Genomic DNA, 20109 nt, shown 5'->3' on the forward strand with positions numbered 1-20109 from the left:
ACACTCTGGATCAGTAATTTTCAACCAGGAAGGACATATCACACAGGGTGAGGGTGAGGGGAAGGTAACTGAATATTGTTGAGAAGGGGTTTTGATGTAGTATGGAAATGCATACTTAATATTATTACAAGTACATGTCTATTAAATAAAAATCAAAGCCTTATTTTTGGAAAACCACAACAGGAAAAGGAAGATAACATTGTGTTAGCCAGTGGCAATGGGTTGAACCAATACTTGGCATCTATGTACTAGCAAATATATCATCCAAAAAGAGGAAGGTGCTCCCACCGTGAAAGACACGTATACTAGAACTTCAGTGGCAAGAGATTATTATGTAAAAGGTCTATTACTTTGTATTGAAGTGTTCCATTTTAGTTTTGCTAAAGGGTCACCTTTTCAGGGATGCCTACTCTGACCAGCAGACTTAAATTTATACCCTGCCAATTATTCTCCATTTCCTTCACAGCCTTTACCACAGCTCGCAACTATTTTTTTTTTAACCTGTTTGTTTTCTATCTTCCCCTCTAGACTAAATGCTCCATGAGTACATAGATCATGTCTGCTTTGTTTTCACAGTATATCCAGTCCCTGATGTTTGGGGAGGAGTATTATCTTAGGATAGGACAGGCTCTGCTGTGGTAAAAGATAAATCTCTGAATCTCAGTGGCTTTAAAAAATAAAGGTTATTTCGCATTCACGCAGTCTGTTTCAGTTTGGACAGCTTTCCTTCGTCTTACAGGCATGCCATCTAGAACATACAGCCTCTGGGGTCGCCAAGGCAGACAATGAGAGGGACAGAGAAAGGCTTTAACTGATTCAACTAACAAGTAATACACATAACTTCCACTTAAGTCCATTGGCCAAAGTCGCATGGCCCCAATGTAACAACAAGGGAGGCTGGGAAATGTAGGTGCTGACAGATGTGTGGAGAGTGTCTACTGGCTCAACTACACAATTATTCCTACGTTTTCTGGTTTCCATGGGGAGGAAAATACTCTAAACCCTAAGGCCTCTTTCGACTCTCTCTCTTACCCCCCATTGGAAGGGGGAGTAATTTAGCTACTGGGCCTTTTGGGAGAATGAGCTGAACTTGTTGGCAAAATTCCTCTCCTGCTTCCGTTCTCTGGGGGTGTATCTGACAGCAGAGAGCACATAATCTCCACTGGTCCTCTGTGCTGCAAGTTTGGCTTTACACCCTCAGTTGTGTTTATCTACAATCGCAGTAATGTGCTAATCTCCCTCTGCCTAGTGACGTACGTGTCCTCCTCTCAAATGGCTCTGAACTCAGGCAAGAAACAAGAAGGATCTTGATAGACCTTCAACACTAGTTTCTTTAACCCTAATAGGTGCTCAGTGAACGAAGGAGCCTACAGGATACCGTCGACATCTAATCCAACTTGCCCCTTACAGGGACCCAGAGAGGTGACCTGACTCCTGTCTCAAATCTCCTGTCCTGACAGCAGATCTCCAAACGTCTACTCCCTCTAACACATGCTGCGAATACCATACCCAGAAAGAATCTAAAGCAGTATCTACTGCCTGCCACATTGTCTCCATGATTTTAGAGACCTTCCTCACAAGGAGGAGGACAACTTAAAAAAAAGAAAAGAAAAAAAGTTTCAACTCCTCTGAGTACATCACATGCCGTTCTTTTTTAGGAGGTGGGGTAGGGTAAATTCCTTCCCCCTCCCCACTCCTACCACCCAAACTATGGAATACTTTTGGGTGAAACATTCCCAGTCTGAGCTGATTGGGAATCACTGAAATGAGATTATTGTTCCCACAGAAAAGAACCCTGCAGTTGCCCAAGTCACAGCTGTGTTCCAGAGAGAGAGAAAAAGGAGAAAGCAAAGGCCTGGGGTTGTTTGATAGGCTTCTAAGGGGCAGAGAAAAGGAGGGAAAGATTACTCTCCAGGTACACCCTGTGAGACAGTATTCCTGCAAACATCCAGAGAGCTCCCGCACTCCACCTGGGCACGCTCCCGCACCCTTCGCTCTAGAAGCCATCGTGAAGCACTGATAGTTGGAGGGATGGTCAGGGTAAATGCACTTATCGCTGCCCCAAAAGTAATAGCAGCCGGGAAGGAAGGATATCCACGGAAAGAACACTGTGGCAGGTGAGAGAGCCCAGGCTTGGCATGGCAGAAAGAGAAAAGGCTTCAGGATCGTATTGAGAGGGACGATGGTCTCGAACCTGCCACTTACTACCTGTGAGTGTCAAAAATTACAACTACAAGTGGAGTCTGTGTGCCAAGAACTGTTTTAGGCACTGCAGTCATAACCATCCGTAAGACCTCAGCAGACTCTCCATCACCTGCTCAGGGCTAGGCTTTCTGCTCCTTTAAAATAAGGATCATAAATTCTTCATCATATAATTGTCATAAGGAGAGGAGGTCATTCAGGGACCGTGCCTGTCACACGCAGCCAACAGAGTGATGGTTCTTCTTCCCTCTTTGGGAAGGGCTAGTTTCATAGTATCTTGGAGAACAGGAGCCATTCATTTGAGGGCCAAACACCCAGCTGCAACTCTGGAGAGAAGCCCAGCTAAAGTGTGGAGTCAGAAACCAGGGTTTGAGCTTCAACTCGCTAACCATTCCAGAGACCAGAGGAGCTCCTGGATGAAAATGATGCATTGCAGGGGACACTGGGAGAGGATTGGAAGGCACCGGGCCTCCGGGATGGGAACATGGGAGTAGGGGTCAGAGATGGACTCGCTGGTAGCCTCTGGGGGTTTGGAGAGAGACAGATGTGCTTTGACCCTCCATCATTCCCTCTTCAAGAGACAAAAGTGAACAAAGCAAATCAGTCTGTCCTTGGGAGGTGAAGTTCTAGAGGCAAAGAGGCAAGGCGGTTGCTCTCTGTGACTGTTTCCCAGACCCCTTCCCGGTGCCCCAGCAGAGCCCGGATCCCTTGGGCACAACTGCCCCATTCATGGCCTCTAATGTTGCCTGAAAATCCATTCTTGAAATGTCATTTCCTAAACTGAAAACTCTTCCTAAACAACAGCTCCTCTAGGACCCTGTTGTGTTTGTGCTGCTCGTAAGTGCCTTATCCACTATCTGACACAGAGAAATATTTATGTATACACAGCATACTTTTTAAAATTTAGAATAATGCTCTAACCTGGTTTGTGCCTTCCTTTTTCCTCTTGAGGTTTAGAATTGTATTCTTATCTTTTTAACGGTTGCAGGGATTTCATCATCTAGATATACCATGATTAACTTAAGCATTCTACTCCTGATGGACGTTTATAATTTTTTCTGTTCCCTTTGCTTTCTCAAATACTCTTCTTAGTCTTTGTCTGCATCACTGATTACTTCTCACAGCAGAATCCTGGAAGTCGGCATCACACTGTCCTGTGTATGACGAGGCAGTAAGCGGTCAACAACAAGAACTCCAGGGCTAGAGCACATTGACTAGCTCTGTGACTGGGGTGGGATATTTAACCCCTCTGAGCCTCAGCTGGCTTACTTGAAACCGCAGCTGATAATAGTCATCAACAAATAGGATTGTTGCAAGAGTAAATGAATTAGTATATATAAAACACATAGAACAGCACCCAGCAGAGAGTAACTGTTCTGTGAATGTTTGCTATTATAGTTGTTATTATTATTATTTATAATTACATGGCTGTGTCCCACAAAACTGGGAGGCCCTTGACAGCAATGGTCATGTCTCACCCAGCCATGTATTCCAAACCTCCACAACCTGGCACTGAGGAGGAACTCTGTGCATATTTGGAAATAAGTAAGAAACACAGATGTGGAAATCAACCATTGACCTGGCCATTGCCCAATGTCCCTAGGTAAGTGGTTCATTAGTTTGGGGATTAAATCTCCATCCCCAAATATATATTGAGCTTTACCAGTACTTTGCACCTACATTTGGAATGAATTTATTGGATATATTCTAGAGATAAGGATTGATAAAAGGAAGAAGAAAGACACGTGAGGAATCTAGGTGCCCTAGGTAAGAAGAACAGACCTGAACAAGGAAGCAAAGGGTAGAGGAATAGGAGTGGCCAACCTGAAGACATATGTCAGTGGCTCACCAATTTTTCCCAGGGTTGGCTCTGTGCTTGTGAAATTATATTACACAGGCTCCTATTCACTTAACTGTGGCTGATCATACCCCCTTCTATCAACAGGATAAACTTGGAATGAGGAAGCAAACAAGCTAATGATTATTGAGTGCCTAATATACAAAGAAGACTTTTAAATAATGGTCTTATTTGAATCTCACAGGCAGCCCTGGGAGGTCTGTGTTATTATCCCCTCCCTACAGATGAGAAAATGGAGACACATCCATGCATAGTCATAACAGCCGGAGCACACAGAGCAATAATTTAAACTCTGACCTCTGTACTTCCCTGTTCTAACCCTTTCTTCCTTGTTTAAGCGGAGCCCAAATGGGGCTCACTCCCAAGGAGCAAAGCATTGTAAGCTTAGTATTCTGGCTTCCTACACCAGGCAGGAAAAGAAAGAGTACATTAACTTTAAATCCCATCCATTACATTGCCAAGAAACAAGCACAGTCATTAGCCTTTGTTCCTACTTTGGTACCATGGTTAGAGAAGCAAAGGTGTTGAAACAGGTAAAAGTTAAGTCCGCCCAGTCGACAGGTGGGAACTTGCATCATTAGGGAACAGATACTATTGAAAGTTCTATAGTTGGAGGGAATCCAGCGCAGCTGAATGTCAGAAGCAGCGTTTAAAGTTTTATGTAAATTTCCTTTCAGTCACCAGCTTCCCTCTTGGTTGTAAAAAAAAGGGAAAAAGGAAAGAAACAATTTTTTTCTTAGTTTTCATTTTTTTAAAACATCTTTATTGGAGTATAATTGCTTTACAATGGTGTGTTAGTTTCTGCTTTATAACAAAGTGAATCAGTTATACATATACAAGTTCCCATAGCCCTTGCGTCTCCCTCCCTCCCACCCTCCCGATCCCACTCCTCTAGGTGGTCACAAAACACCGAGCTGATCTCCCTGTGCTATGCAGCTGCTTCCCACTAGCTATCTATTTTACGTTTGGTAGTGTATATATGTCCATGCAACTCTCTCTTACGTAGTCCCAGCTTACCCTTCCCCCTCCCCATATCCTCAAGTCCATTCTCTAGTAGGTCTGTGTCTTTATTCCCGTCATACCCCTAGGTTCTTCATGACCTTTTTTTTTCCTTAGATTCCATATATGTGGCACATATATACAATGGAATATTACTCAGCCATAAAAAGAAATGAAATTGAGATATTTGTAGTGAGGTGGATGGACCTAGAGTCTGTCATACAGAGTGAAGTAAGTCAGAAAGAGAAAAACAAATACCGTATGCTAACACATATATATGGAATCTAAGGGGAAAAAAAAAGTTTTCATTTTTGACTGTGTCAGACTGTGGTCCCAAGAACCCCCCCAAAATGGTTGAAATGATTCATTGTGGTTCCTACAAGAATTTGGTATTTTCTGGAGAAAAGCACAGATATATTTATGTGTCTGGGATATATGTACTGCTTTAGGCATCTGAATCATTCATACCGTAGAGTAAAATCTTAGATTGATTTTCAGTGGTGCTTCCAAGGATTTGATAACACAAATCTTCTATTACTGCCTCATGTGTTGTCATCTCTTGATGGGGAAATAAAATAGAGACTAGAATTTATATCCCCACCCATACAGGTAGGAAACTTGAGGAACTAGGATGAAGCAACTCATCTAAGCAGAATAGATTTTTTTTAAAAAAAGCATTTTTGAAGAAGAAAGAAAAATCATGTCATCCAGGGCCCTATAATCAGAAATCTCAAGACACTGGATGTTACAGCCAATGGTTGCCACCATCACAGGGATCCTCTACATCCTATCCCTGGGCGATGGCCATCCAAACCCTGCTTCCACATGCCCAAAGAAGAAACAATGTTTTTTCCTCTTTGTAGAATGCCATATTTCAAAGAAAATATTACCCGTGAACAAGGCAGATCCTCAGTAGACATGGAGCAGGCCTGGGGAAGGCTGGAATCTGTCTGCAAGGCAGTGTTAATCCCAGGTGGTTACTGATCAGTGACACGGCTAAACTCATGGTTTATTGAACTACTAAGAAATCTGCTTCTCCAGTAACAGCTAGGTACATGGCTGCTTCAAAAGCTGAGTCAACACTTCACTCTTGTTCTTGTCGCAAACCTTTATCGTCATTTTTAACCTTATCGGGTTTATATTTACAACCTGAATATGTTGAGTATTTACTGAAATCAGACACCGGTGAAGCACTTGTATAGCTTTTGCTCGTTTACCTTTACTGTCACCCTGATGAAGGATTACTATCCTCCCATTTTCTGAATGAGAAAACTGAAGGTTATAATTTTACCCCAATGAGGGAAGCAGAAGACCAAAGGAGCCATTAGCAATAAGTGCTGCATTAGGAGTTACTCTAGGAATCTTTAGAAAGAAACCGTCATCTCCATTGATGGCCTATTGAGAGAGGATGACTTCTGAGCGGGGCCTGGGGGCTGAACGAAGGAGAGGAAGGCTTACAGACGAAGGTAACACCATAATGAAAGGCCTAGGGTCTTGAAAGAAGACAGCGAATTTGCAGTATCCTGGCTGTCTTCACTATAACCCTACACAGAGCACATATACCTGGTATATACATATTGATTGCCTTCTCTGTGGTTCAGATGTTTGATTTCACAGCACTTGCCCCTGGCGCCGGATCTTTAAGCTCCCAAGTGTAGAATTAGCTCTTAAACCCCACTTGATGTCATGGTGATAAGGATGGCATTGGCTTATCCCCCAGCAGGCAAGGAGAGAGATTATTTCAGGAACCAGGCTTGGGTGGACAGAATGCTCAGGCCTTCCAGGTCCTTTGGTAATAAGCAGAAGATTTTCTTTTCCTTCAGTGATACCTGTACTAAATTTTGACTTAAGGCAATAACCGGCTCCACTCACCGAATGGCAATCGGCTGTGAGTATCAGCCCTCAGGGAATCACTCCTCTTTTAAGAAGAAAATTCTCATTTAAATAATTACACATTGGCCTCTGGGTTAATGCAAATTGTAGGATGTGCTACCAGGACTTTTGTGAGAACACATGAGACATTATTAGTAATACTCAACAGTTTCTGCTTTAAGCTATTAACCCATTCTGAGCTTTAATGAGATCAGCTGTGGATCTAGAATATTCTGGGAAGTTTGACACCGAGTTAAATGAGAGACAAGTAGAATCAGAGAAAAGCAGATCTGGAGAGGTCTTAGGAATGGTCTTCTCTAGAGATTTCAAACTTGTTCTTAACAATGGAAACCCTTTTTCAAACAATATCTTAAAGGGACCCTGAGGTAGGCATCTGTTATTTCTACTTTGCCTCCTTCTTGATAAAATACACCTTAATTTTCTTGGAGAAAACACCCCTACTCCATGTATATTATATGGGATTGACCCTAACCCAGCTTCTGCCATTAGCAATTCTAGCCTGAGGCCAAAGCTGGCACAGGGGGCAGATCTCTGAGAAACAAAGAAATGAACCTCTAAGGTAAATACAGTTAACCTGCTTGATCAAGCTGTAGTGAAGCCAACTGACCATAGACTTCTTAGTTATGTAAATAAAGAGATTATCTTTATACTTAAGCCAGTGTGAGTGGAATTTTCTGTTACTTGCAAATGAAAACATTGTAAAAGAGTCTAAAAGCCAGCAATATAAAAAAGATAAGGCCAGACTCCTCTGATTAAAATGAGGGTAGGAAACTTGGGGCCCCACTCACAATGTACTCCCTCAATTTCCAAAAGGCTCTGTAGATGGACTCTACAATCTAACTCAATTCTTTTATTTTACAGGTAGACAAACCATGGTCCGAGGAAGAATAGTAAAATATTGGCATCATGCTTGAAGGAATTAAAACGTGAGTACAAGTTTTTTGCTTTTTGTTTTAAGCAAGTTTCAGAAACTTAGGATAAGTAGTTACTACTTAAAAATTAGAAAAGATTTTATTGAGGGAAATCGTAATAATACAGGACACAAAATAATGCTAAATAAGCTGTCAATAATTATAGCACAATAACCCATGTAATATGGGTCTCACAATGTCCATAAAAAGCATTGACAGTTATTGCCTATGGATAGTTGGTCATCCTTCAGAAAAACAGGTTTGTGTAGACCTGACCATGCGTCTTATAAATTTGCCAGTGAAATTTCTGGTATGTTCTAATGAAAATGAACTTTTCCTTTGGGATCTGGCTTTATCCGATGCCATTCATCTTACCTCTTACTGTTGTGCAAAGCTTCACACCATGTAACCTCAGCTTTCTTCTGAAGGACATCACTGTTGCAGAAGATATCTTTAAGACAAATGAAAAGAAATTTAACGTACAGATCAAAATTTGGTAGCACGATATGAAAGGCACGTGGTAAACCATTGTGCCACGGTAGACTAGTAAAAGGTCAGAAGACTGGCAAATTCTAAATCAAAGAGAGGAGAAAGTAGATTCTGGCCATGAGTGTATAATTAATAAGTGAGTCATTGCTCTCTTCATTTAAATAAAATTATCTTTTAATAATTTAATGAGATCAGCTACCTCTTCTCTTTCCAGTGAGAAAAAAAAACACAATTTGGTGGTTAGATAAACAGATACTAAACCAAAATTTGAAAGAACATCATTTCCTTCTGTCTCTTAGCTAAAGATAAATCATTACATGACCGCTTTCTGAAGTTTGAGTAGCATCTTAACAGAAATATGTGTCTTTAAGAGCTTGGAACTCAACTTAGTAGAAAAACCTTTTAATCCTGCTGTTTTGTGGAATGATTGTAATATTAGTAAAAGTACATCCATTCTGCCTAAAAAGAGTTTATTTTTGGAGGCCCATATAAATGCTCTTATATTATTTTTTGTTTGTTTTTTGCTCTCTCGTCTAATATTTTTGAGTAAAGGAGAGTTCTCAAAAACTTGATTTGCTTTTAGTGGCAAAGTTGCTGAAGTGTTTGAGAAACACTCAAGAGGCTGAGAGTTGTTATATAAAAACATAGTATAATGATTTATTCAAGAAAATGCAAGGAAATTAACTTTTCTCCATATACAGAAAGAGTAATTTTGCTATTCAAACTTCATCTTGTTTGGGCTTTCATCACTGAAAGCATCTATAACTAGTTACTAGTGCCAAGGAGTTATTAGAGATGCCGCTTTGGTGGGTTTTAGTAAAATTTGCGATTGTGCAGTTTCTCTGAGATCTAATATCCCACAACAATATTGCAGGGTTGACCTACTGCTGCCACTTACTAACTATGTGAACTTGGGTAAATTACTTATCTTTCCTCAGATGACTTTCTCAGGTTTCTCGTCTGTAAAATAGAGCTATGTTCAATACTTTAATAGGGTTGTTGTAAAGACTATATGAGTTAATATATATTTAGGGCTCTTAAGATGATTTCTAGCGTATGGGAAACACTTAGTGTTAGTCTTTATGAGCACATATGCCTAGTGTAACTAGCACTAGCAGGCAGTCTGTACCATAAAGGGCTTCACCTTGAGGAAAACTGATACAGCAAAACCTGATCTCACCATCCCGATGAACATGAGGCTGGTCTTCCGGGTCAGCCTGAACACTCACTGGTTGTAGGAGGCAAGATTCTAAGATTCTTCCAAGATTCCTGCCCCATCACGTATGGGCCCTTTATAATCTTCTACTCTTAAGTGCATCCAGAACCTTGTATAGGATGGGGTACCACTCTTGTGATTAGGTAACTAATCAGTGGACTTTGAGTTAACCAAAAGGAAGGTTACCCAGGTGGGCCTGACCTAATCAGGTGAGCCCTTAAAGGGACCAGGTCCTTCCTGAAGTCAGAGATAAAGTGTGAGAGGGCCTATGGAAGGAGCCACATGGCAAGGAACTGAAGTGGTCTCTAGGAACTGGGAATGGTCTCTGGACCACACCCAGCAACATAATGGGGGCCTCGGTCCAAGAGCAGCTGAATTCTGCCAATAACCACGTGAGCTTGAATGGGACCCCTTGCTCTAGAGGAGATTACAGCCTCAGCTGCTACCTTGATTTCATCCTTGTGATATACTGAGCAGAGAAGCCAGTTGAGCTCTGCCTGAACTCTTAACCTACAGAACTGTACAGAATAAGTTGATGTTGTTTTAAGCTGCTGTGTTTGTGGTAATTTGTTACACAGCAATAGAAAACAAATACCCTTTTGCTAATAACCTAGAGTTGTACCTCATCCGCTGGGCTTATGAGAGGCCAGGAGGCTAGATAGTAAGAAATGTCTAGCTTCGTCATTTTGCTTCTCAGTGCCTCTGTGAGGGAAGCGTAGCTCAGAGAGTCATGTGGCACCAGAGCATGGCCCTGTTCATTTGTGTGGACCTGCCTCCTACAGGGGAGTTTTTGTCACCCCCAAAATGCCTTTAATACACTCATATGATCCCCAGAAAACCCTTCCTCTAGGACTTTGTCATCCTTTAGGCTTCTTCTTAGTAGAAATTCCAAGAAACTTTCCCTAACCACTCACTCTAACTTTGGCCACCTCCCGAGACATCATCATTTACTTCCTTTGTAGCACTGGTCTGTATGAGTATGTCACCTTACATGGTAAAAGGCTTCGCAGACTTGATTAAGTTAAGGATTTTGAGATGTGGAGATTGTCCTGGGTTAACCAGATGTGCCCACTGTAATCACAATAGATACCCTTATAAGAAGGAGACAGGAGGGTCGGAGTCAGAGGCGATGTGGCAACAGGATCAGTGGTTGGAGCTATACGATTGCTAGCTTTGAAGACGGAAGATTCCTGGAGCCCAGGAATGCAGGCAGCCACTAAAGGCTGAAAAGAACAAGGAAGCAGATGCTCCTGTAGAGTCTCCAGAAGAAATGCAATTTTGCTGACACCCTGATTTCAGCCCAGTGAAACCCATTTTGGAAGTCTGACCCCCCAGAACTTTAAGACAACAAATGTTTATTACGTTAAGCCACGAAATTGGTGGTAACTTGTTATAGCAGCAGTACGAGACTAATACAGAAAGGTAGAGAGACAGAGCTATCTTAGATATATGTCTCCTCTTTATAAATATCATCTTGCATTGCTTTTTCTATTAGCCAGTGGTGTTAGGTCCTGCCAAGGATGGGAAACATAATTTTTACCTCTAGTAAACCTTTCCTCATCATCTCCCTGGCTCCTCCTTGTGCCTTGGATGTGATTTGGCAGATAGAAACAACTTGGGCTTCAGAATCAAAAAGAGTTGAATTCAAATCTTAGTTCTGTTATTTATCAGTAGCATGCATTAGGACAAGTAGCTCCACCCCTTGGATTCAGTCATTTCATCTCACTTTCAGCATTGTCACAAGGGGTAGGAAGCAAACAAGCAAATCATAACAAAGACAGTAACGCTATTGTTGATAAGCAAGGCAGCCTTCCAAGGAGCTGGATAAAGAACTCACGTTAGTGTGTTTCTGCTCTGGACATCATACGATTGCATGGTGGCAGGAGCTGTGGATAGCTAACTTCCTTCTTCACATTATAGGAGAAGATGTGCTGCCAACAGGCCCAGTCTTGGAAGGAAGAAGCAGCAGAGATTGGATGGGGAAAAAAAGAGGAGGCCAATGCATAGCAGAAGGCAGCAAGTTTAGTTATGTGAGCTTCCCTGGAATTTCCAAATCTTTAGGAGCGAGTTCTAAATTTATATATTCTTAGTGTGAGTGTATTTTTTATAGAAACGGATAAAGGCAATTCCTGTAACCGCTTTGACTTAGGGCAAAACAGAAGTTTCAGGTGGAGGGTGACCTGGGAATTAGTAAAAACCAGGGAAGGACATTAGACTTCCGTGGACCATGAGACTGCTAATTGAGCCAGGCTTGCCCAACTCTGTGAAGTACAAGGCCAGGGCCCTGCTAACAACTCATGATAGGAATGCCTGGCAAGGTACAGACACACAAACCAGTTATAGACACACAAACAATTTGGGGATGTTCTGTATACTTTCTCCTCCCATTTGAAACATGTTATCTTCCAAGTTTATTTAGATAAGAGACATGGGAAGCCCTGATGATCTGAACTAACAGGAAAGCAGTGGGCTTGACAGGTGGTAATAGCAATCAAGAAGTCCATTCCATCCCCAGGGCCCAGAATTTATCCCTTTTGTTCCCAGACACCTCTCTGCCCTCTGGTCCAATGCTGTCTGCTGGGGAAGACTTACCACAGGAGAGCAGGTGGCTTCACAGGCCTCTCATTTGGGTAATGAGTTAGAAATTTTACCTAAAGCCAAGCCCACGGACCCCTCCAGCTGCTATACACTGGAAGTTGACAGACAGCAACGTGTGTGTGTCGGGCTGTGTGTGTGTGTGTGTGTGTGTGTGTTGAAAGGGAGGCTGAAATGTCTTTGTAATAATCAACACATCCATAGCTGTTTCCTTTCTTTTTTTTTCCTTTTTGTAAACCACAACAATTTCTTGAATCACTTGATTCTTTTATGGGGTAATGAAATAGATAAAGCCTACCTTCAATCAGCTACCTCTTCAAGCAGTTAGCTTTATGCACAAATTTTCAAGGAACTCCTCATTGCCCCTTCTGAACTGCTGTGGGAAAAGATTGGAAGGAGATAGGCAGAGGTCAGTAATAGAGGGTGAGGCACCTGGGTACCCTCCTCAGCTCAGGGAAGGGTTAATGAATTGCATTCTGGGGACAAAGAGAACTTTGACAAGAGAGAGTCTGGCAGTTTTCATAAGGCAGGAAAGGTGACCATTATCAACTGAGAGGTGGGTGTGCAAACACAATCTATATGTTTATATACCTTCTTCCACCTTGTAGACATTGTTTAAATGGGAGGGGAAGAAAGTACAAGTGTCTGTGTCTTCCTTTTGGAAAGACACAGACAGAAATTCTCATGCTTGACCTGCATCTTTTATCTCAAGGAGCAAGTCCCACCTTCTCTGAGTTGGGTGTCACAGAGAGAGTTAGAAAGACAGCATCACAACCATCAACATCATTCATTGAGCACTGATTGTGGGACAGTCACTACCCTAGGTGCCAGGCTTAAAATAATGAGCAAAGAGTCAATGTCCTTTCTTTCTCCCATAGGACTCCTGGTCTACTCATTGTTGTCATTCAACTTGTCATCATCATCATTACTATCGTCACTAACCACCTCTTTTCTTGTCTGTTAGTGCAACGTTTAAAATTTAAGTGTGCTTTTGAAATGAGTAGGGATGGAAAAAAATGAACATAAAAGTAAAGTCTTAGGGCTTCCTTGGTGGCGCAGTGGTTGAGAGTCTGCCTGCCGATGCAGGGGACGCGGGTTCGTGCCCCGGTCTGGGAGGATCCCACATGCCGCGGAGTGGCTGGGCCAGTGAGCCATGGCCGCTGAGCCTGCGCGTCCGGAGCCTGTGCTCCGCAACGGGAGAGGCCACAACAGTGAGAGGCCCGCGTACCACAAAAAAAATAATAATAATAAAATTAAAAAAATAAAATAAAGTCTTAAAAAAGTAAAACAGTGAAAAATAATCACCTGGAGATTTCATTAAAATGCAAATGTCCAAGTATATTTGCCGTGCTATGAACTAGCAAATCTTGAGATGGGTCCCATGACTCAACGTTTTCAAAACAGTCCAGAGGATTTTGATGTAGACATTTCGTGGCTCTCACTTTGCAAATAGAGGCTTATGTTATAGCACTTCAAACATTTTTGTCACAGTCATTGTTTCACATGTCACAACAGCCCAAGAAAGTAAATAGAATGAGAATTATTATCTCCAATTTATGGATGAGGAAAACAAATGCGTAAGGATGTCTATTTAATCTAATTTAATATAACTGGCATCCAATTTGTTCAAGCTTTGTACTAGAAGTTGTAGAGAAGAATGACATGCGCAATGAATTTGTGTTAGAAGGATGAAGAAAAGTACACAAATATTCCAGGCGTTTTACATACTATCTTATCTGCAGTTTACTTTTATATATATCAGTACATACATACATATACATGCATTATACAGTATATACATACATGTACCATACGGCATATACATACATGTACATGCATTACACGGCATATACATAAATGCACATGTACTATACAGTACATACATGTGCACGCATCATACATCATATGCGTACATATATTATGCAGTATATGCATATGTATTATGCGGTATATACATTGCATATACATGTATACATATACATACACATACATGTACACATATACATACGTATACATATACATACATATACATGTATACATATACATGTATTATGTCACCTTTATTCTGTACCTTGAGGGTGATACATTCAGTTATTCACTAACTTATTCATTGATTTTACCTAATATTTAGTGAACACTACTATGTGCCTTGCAGTAATAAATAATATACACAAAAACATCTGCCTCCATGGAACTGACATTCTATTTGGGGAAACAGACATTAGGAAAATACACCATGATGTAGTTCATTGATATTTGAAGGGAGCTATCCAGGAACAGAATGTATGGCTGTTTGGGACCTATTTGATAATATAATAAATATTTATACAAGTGACAGAATTTAGCCTGAAACTTGCTTTGGTCAAAATATTCTTTACAGAAGTAAGAATCTTGAAGAGTAGATTAACAACGCCCATCTATCTTTAATTGTCGTAAACCATTGTTTACCAAAATAATCTAATAATTGTAAACAGCCAGATTGGCATATCAATTTGTAACAGATTGTCTCATTTCATCTTTACAGTAATGCCATGGTGTAGATAATATTATTATCTCCATTTTACAGATTAGACATTTGAGGCTTAAAGAGGTTAAACAGTTTCCTGATGCTCAGTTATTAGGTAATGAGTAGTAGAGCCAGGCTTTAATCTGGTGTGTTTCTATAGCCTGAACTATATCCACTTCACCATCCTGCTCTAAGAAGATCTCAGTGTCACAAAATCTATATAACCCATCTCTCAACACTTCCCAGTGGCCTTGGGTTTCAGTTGGCCATTCTCTTTCACACCGGCAACATTCATCTTACCTCTGTGCCTCCTCTCCAGCCTTCTGCCTATCAAAGCCAGTTTAAGGTTCCCTTATCAAAGAACTTTCCAGAAAAAAAAAAAAAAAAAAAGAACTTTCCAGGACCAATTCTAATTGGTGATGATCACGATAACTTCTTAGTCTATATTAAATCTTGTCTCTCCTGAGTAACTAACTGAAACTTCCCTTGAAATTAAGGAACATTTTTCCTACACTTTTCTAATATCCCACAGCATCTAATATGATACACTGCATACAGAAGGCGGGTAACCTGTGTTGCTTCAGGACATAAATGTTAACTGCACTGCTTAGAATATAGTGCCTGTCACATACTAGATGCTCAGTAAGTATTTGCTTTCTTAGATAGAATTTTCACAAGATTCTGAAGAGTACACTGGATGTCTCTTTCAATTTAGATGATTAGAAGTAGAAAATCAATGAGGATTCAATTTTTAATTTAAGCTATTTTTATTGTAAACAACTATTATTTACATACTCATTTTAATATAAGGCTTAGAGACCATGGAACAAGAAGCTCATTTTCAATATATAATGTATGTATCTAGAAATCTGAGTCAGCAATGAGGTTATCTGAGGCCAAATTGGGGAAATATTCATAGAGGGAGGTCCTGGATAGCATGGGCAGAATTGACATGGAACACAGAATGTGGGAAAGAGAAAGTATGCATGGGGCCAAGCTTTTACACATTAGGTTTTCTCTTTTGTGTTACACACAAGTTGGAGGAAGAAGTGGTGAATGGACCATATACTAAGCTAAAAGAGGTTATTTAAGCAACCCCCTACTTAATTTGGAAACATAAATCATATTTCATATCTTGTCACTTCTCAATGACACACGCGCACAGTTAATGTCATTTGATGGCATTGAAACAGATTTGGCAAATATTGGTTAGTCACACGTAAACATGTGATAGACTCATAGCATTTAATATATTCATGTATGTGTGTCTCAATATGTGGGCCTTGTCTTCCGAGGCCAATACTAAGATAAGTGGTTCAGTAGGGGATTTTATTAATTTATGAATTTCCTTAAATTAATGTCTTAGTGAATACAAATTTATCACATTCAGGTATATGTATTTAAAAAGAATAAAATTATCTGATATTGGACTGTTGTCGATGTGGGAAATACGTTCATTCTGTGAACAAGTATGTACAACGTAATTACAAAAAGCCACTGTCTAAGCTTTATGCAGACTCATGAGGTCAAAAAACATTATACCAGTAAAAACTTAAGAAAAAAGTATTTGTGTGACACACACCCAGGTATGTACACACACATACATACACGCATAGAAACTCCTAGAAACAGTGATTTCATGATGAAAGCACTTTGGGCTGAATTTGTTTCTCCCTCTGAACTTTTAGTTTTCTCCTTTCTAAACATGGGGATAATTTTAATTGTGTCTGTTTCAAGGAGATGTCAGAATTAAATGAGATGGTATATATAAAAATGCCTAAATCATGTGGGACCTGGAATACAGAGTATCCACCTCTGACCTCTCTTTTTGTCTCTGTTCCCGCTTCTCATGAGTCTAGCCTTATGCTGTTCTTTTTGGAGGAGCCATAAGACGTAGATAAAATCCTACCTGCTGCCAAAGACAATGCTGTTGGGGAAGCAAAATTGTTCATAAGCAGATTAGAGAACTTCAGGGGAGAGGATGTAGCCAAACATTCACTCTTGCACTTCGTGCTTTTATGTGTATAAAGTAGAAGGTGGGAATTTTGAAAAGTGCTGGCTAAGGTTTCTTCAGGGTTTATCCTATTAGACTATGACCAGCAAGAATTACAGATAAGACCTCCAATGAGCCAGAAAAGTCAGAATCGGGTCATTGCCATACTGGAGAGATAACCCGGAAAGCAGGAAGCCCCCGAGGAATAATGATGGCAGCAAGTAGTCAGGAGGAAGGGCAAGGGATTCGCTGGAGCCAGGCTATGACAGTCAGATGACAGGAACTAGAAAAGCACACCAGCAGGAAAGGAATCTTCCGTCTGAGCCCAAGCTCCATGGCCTAGTCAAGTCCTGAAGCTCACAGATGCTACCATACACCTTTGCAGCATACCCAGGTGTAAAGCACAGGGTAGGTAAGGATCACTGTGCTTGCCTCAATGACATGGATAGCAGTATCCTGACCTACTGGAGTGAGCACTGAACCAGCAGCCGGAAGACCCAAGACTGACTCCGCCTTCCACTTAACCGCTCCATAATATTGGGCAAATGAATTCCCTTAGTGCCCTTACTTGCAAAGTGGTGATGTTCACTCTCTGTCATACGTCGTGTGAGATCCAAAAGAAATAAATATGAAGCAGCATAGCTTAGTGGTGAAGAGTGGAGACAGCCTGGATTCAAATCCCAGATCCACCACTTACAGCAGCACATGATCTTACTAAGTGTAGCTATTCTTCAGAGTCCTCGTCTGGAAAGTGGGATAATAAGATGCCTTTTTCACAGTTATTGTGAGGATTAAGGGTAACTGGCAAAACATGTGAAGTAATTACAAAAGAACCAGGCCCATAGTAAACATTCAATAAATGTACTGGGAACTGTGATCGTTAATGAGAACACAGCTTGTGACCAGGTGACGTGGGAGCACAGGAACCTGGCTTCAGAATCAGACAGGCTTAGGCTCTGATTCAAATGCCACCCTTATAAGCTGGATGACTGGAAGGAAATTACTTAACTCCTCAATATCAGGTTTTTCATTTGCACAGTGGGCATGATAATTCACTGTTCAAGGCGTTCTTATGAAGATTTGAAATAGCCTATATCAAGCAAATGGAATAGGGTGTATTTTCAATAAATGGGAGTTATATGTAACAATAGGGTAATAGACACATCTAGAGAGTATTACTGTTAGAATTGATCTTGCTGTCAGGTTCTTTCCTAAGCAAGATAAGACTTCTCAGATGCTAAAACTGAGGCACTCTTGAGTCCATATCAATGAGGTTGACCAGTACAGCTGGGAAATTTGAGAACCTCATTTCAAGCAAGCATAGATGCATCTTTCTTTACAGAAAACTTGATCAGAACAGACTGATGCACACAATTCATCCATCCCCAGTGGTCTGTATTTATAGTGGCACTTTGCCCAGCCCTCTTTTCTCTCTGGTCTTATGTGTCGGTGAGACTGATGGGGAGAACATCAGAATGTCCTGGGAGCGAAACGCCACAGGCAGCCTGAGGACATGAGCTGTGCCTCCCGGGGGCCTCAGACCTCAACAACACTGCCACTGTCCTTCCCAGTAAGGCTGGAAGGTGGACAGGGGCCAGCTGGACCCAAATGCCACGAAGCAGACCAAAGGGTTGCAAGCGGGCCAGGAGGAAGCCTAGAAGATGGATCTCTGAGAAGGTGGCTGGCAGTGCATTCTCACAGTGCTCTTCAAAGCACTGGACACATCCCAGATCTAAGTGCCAAACACCCAAAGGAGCTAGCAACACACTTCTAACTCTTGTAGGGAGTCCTGGCTCAGAGGATCCACAAAGGACAAAAAGGGCCTAGCAATGGCTAAGTTCCTTGTGTGTGGCGAGTACTCTACACCTCGACCCCGTCTGGTCCCTACAACACCTGTATCAAGCTCCAGTCATCACCCCATTGTACGCAGCCTGATACATTGTGAGCCTTCGACAAATGCTAGCTATTATTACTGTTGTTGTCATCATTCTTATTACAGATGAAGAGAATGAGTCTCATGGCTGTGAAGTCACTTGCCCACGGTCATATAGTTTGGTAGTGACAAAGCTGGGTCTCAAACCTGATTATCTACTTCCAAAGCATACACACTAGCATCAAAGCCTGCAGCCAGTATGGCTTATTAGACACCTTCCCTGCTCTGGGGGCCATACAGGTGCGTTGACAGAGACAGGTAATTCATACCTCCCCAAAAACTTTAGAGTCTAGTTTAACAGTGTTTTTCAGACTATTAGTCTTGGCCTTCAGTAGTTCATGAAACCACTTTGAGGTCATCACAAATCAATTTTTAATGATATAGAATCAAATTTAAACAAAGAATGCATCTTACATAATTCAGTGATGTAATGACACTTGTTTTAATCATGTATATTAACATGTATATGCATATACTGGATCATGACACACAAAATATAGCTAATAAAGATAATGGTCAGAAGTATTTGAAAGCCATTAATCTAGCAGATCTGCAAGCAGCAGACAGAGATTTAAGTGGTACAGTTACTTGCTAGCAAACTCTACTCATTGGTCTCTTTGGGACTACAGGGTGCCCTTAGTGGTATCTCCAGTGGAGGGGAGGGCTCATCATGGCCCACATCAAGGTAGGGGCATCACAGGACAGGACTTCATAGATCAGACTTCTGGAATCCATTTTGAACATTGCAGTCTACTGAATCCAACCACATAATAGGAATTGAGGTTTGAATCAACCTGGAGTAAATCCATTTTTTTAATTCCTATGTGGATATTTGTTTCCAATTTATTTTAAAAGTTTTTAAAGTTTAAGTATAGTTGATTTACAATGTTGTGTTAGTTTCAAGTGTACAGAAAAGTGATTCATATATACATATAGATTATATAGATATTCTTTTTCAGATTCTTTTCCATTATAGGTTATTACAAGATTTTGACTATAGTTCCCTGCGCTATACAGTAGGTCCTTGTTGTTTATTTTATATATGGTAGTGTGTGTATGTTAATTCCTAACTCCTAATTTATCCCTTCCCTTCTGGCTCCCCCCTTTGGTGACCATAAGTTTGTTTTCTATGTCTGTGAATCTGAAATCCAATTATTTTTATTTAACATTCAGCTAACATTTTTTAAGCCCCTCTGGGTACCACTCACTGTATTAGGCACTGAAAAGAAGAGGTTCAAAAGACAGATACACTGTTGCCTTGCCCTGGTAGTGCTCCCAATTCCTTCCACAAACATGAACTGAATCCCTTTTACGTACTAGAACCTGAGCCAGACACTAGGAAGATCAAAGCCAGACCAAGCTGTGTTGGAGCTTGAGGGCAAAGGAATTTTAGCATAAGTTTTTAATTGCTGATTTTTTCCAGAACACTAGAATGGCTGAAAAATCAAAACACAGAAGTGTTAAAACTCACATTATTTTAAGTTTAAATGTTTTATTTATACCCCAAACTGAAT

The sequence above is a fragment of the Phocoena phocoena genome, chromosome 17 (assembly GCF_963924675.1).
Source record: "Phocoena phocoena chromosome 17, mPhoPho1.1, whole genome shotgun sequence".
Taxonomy (NCBI): Eukaryota; Metazoa; Chordata; class Mammalia; order Artiodactyla; family Phocoenidae; genus Phocoena; species Phocoena phocoena.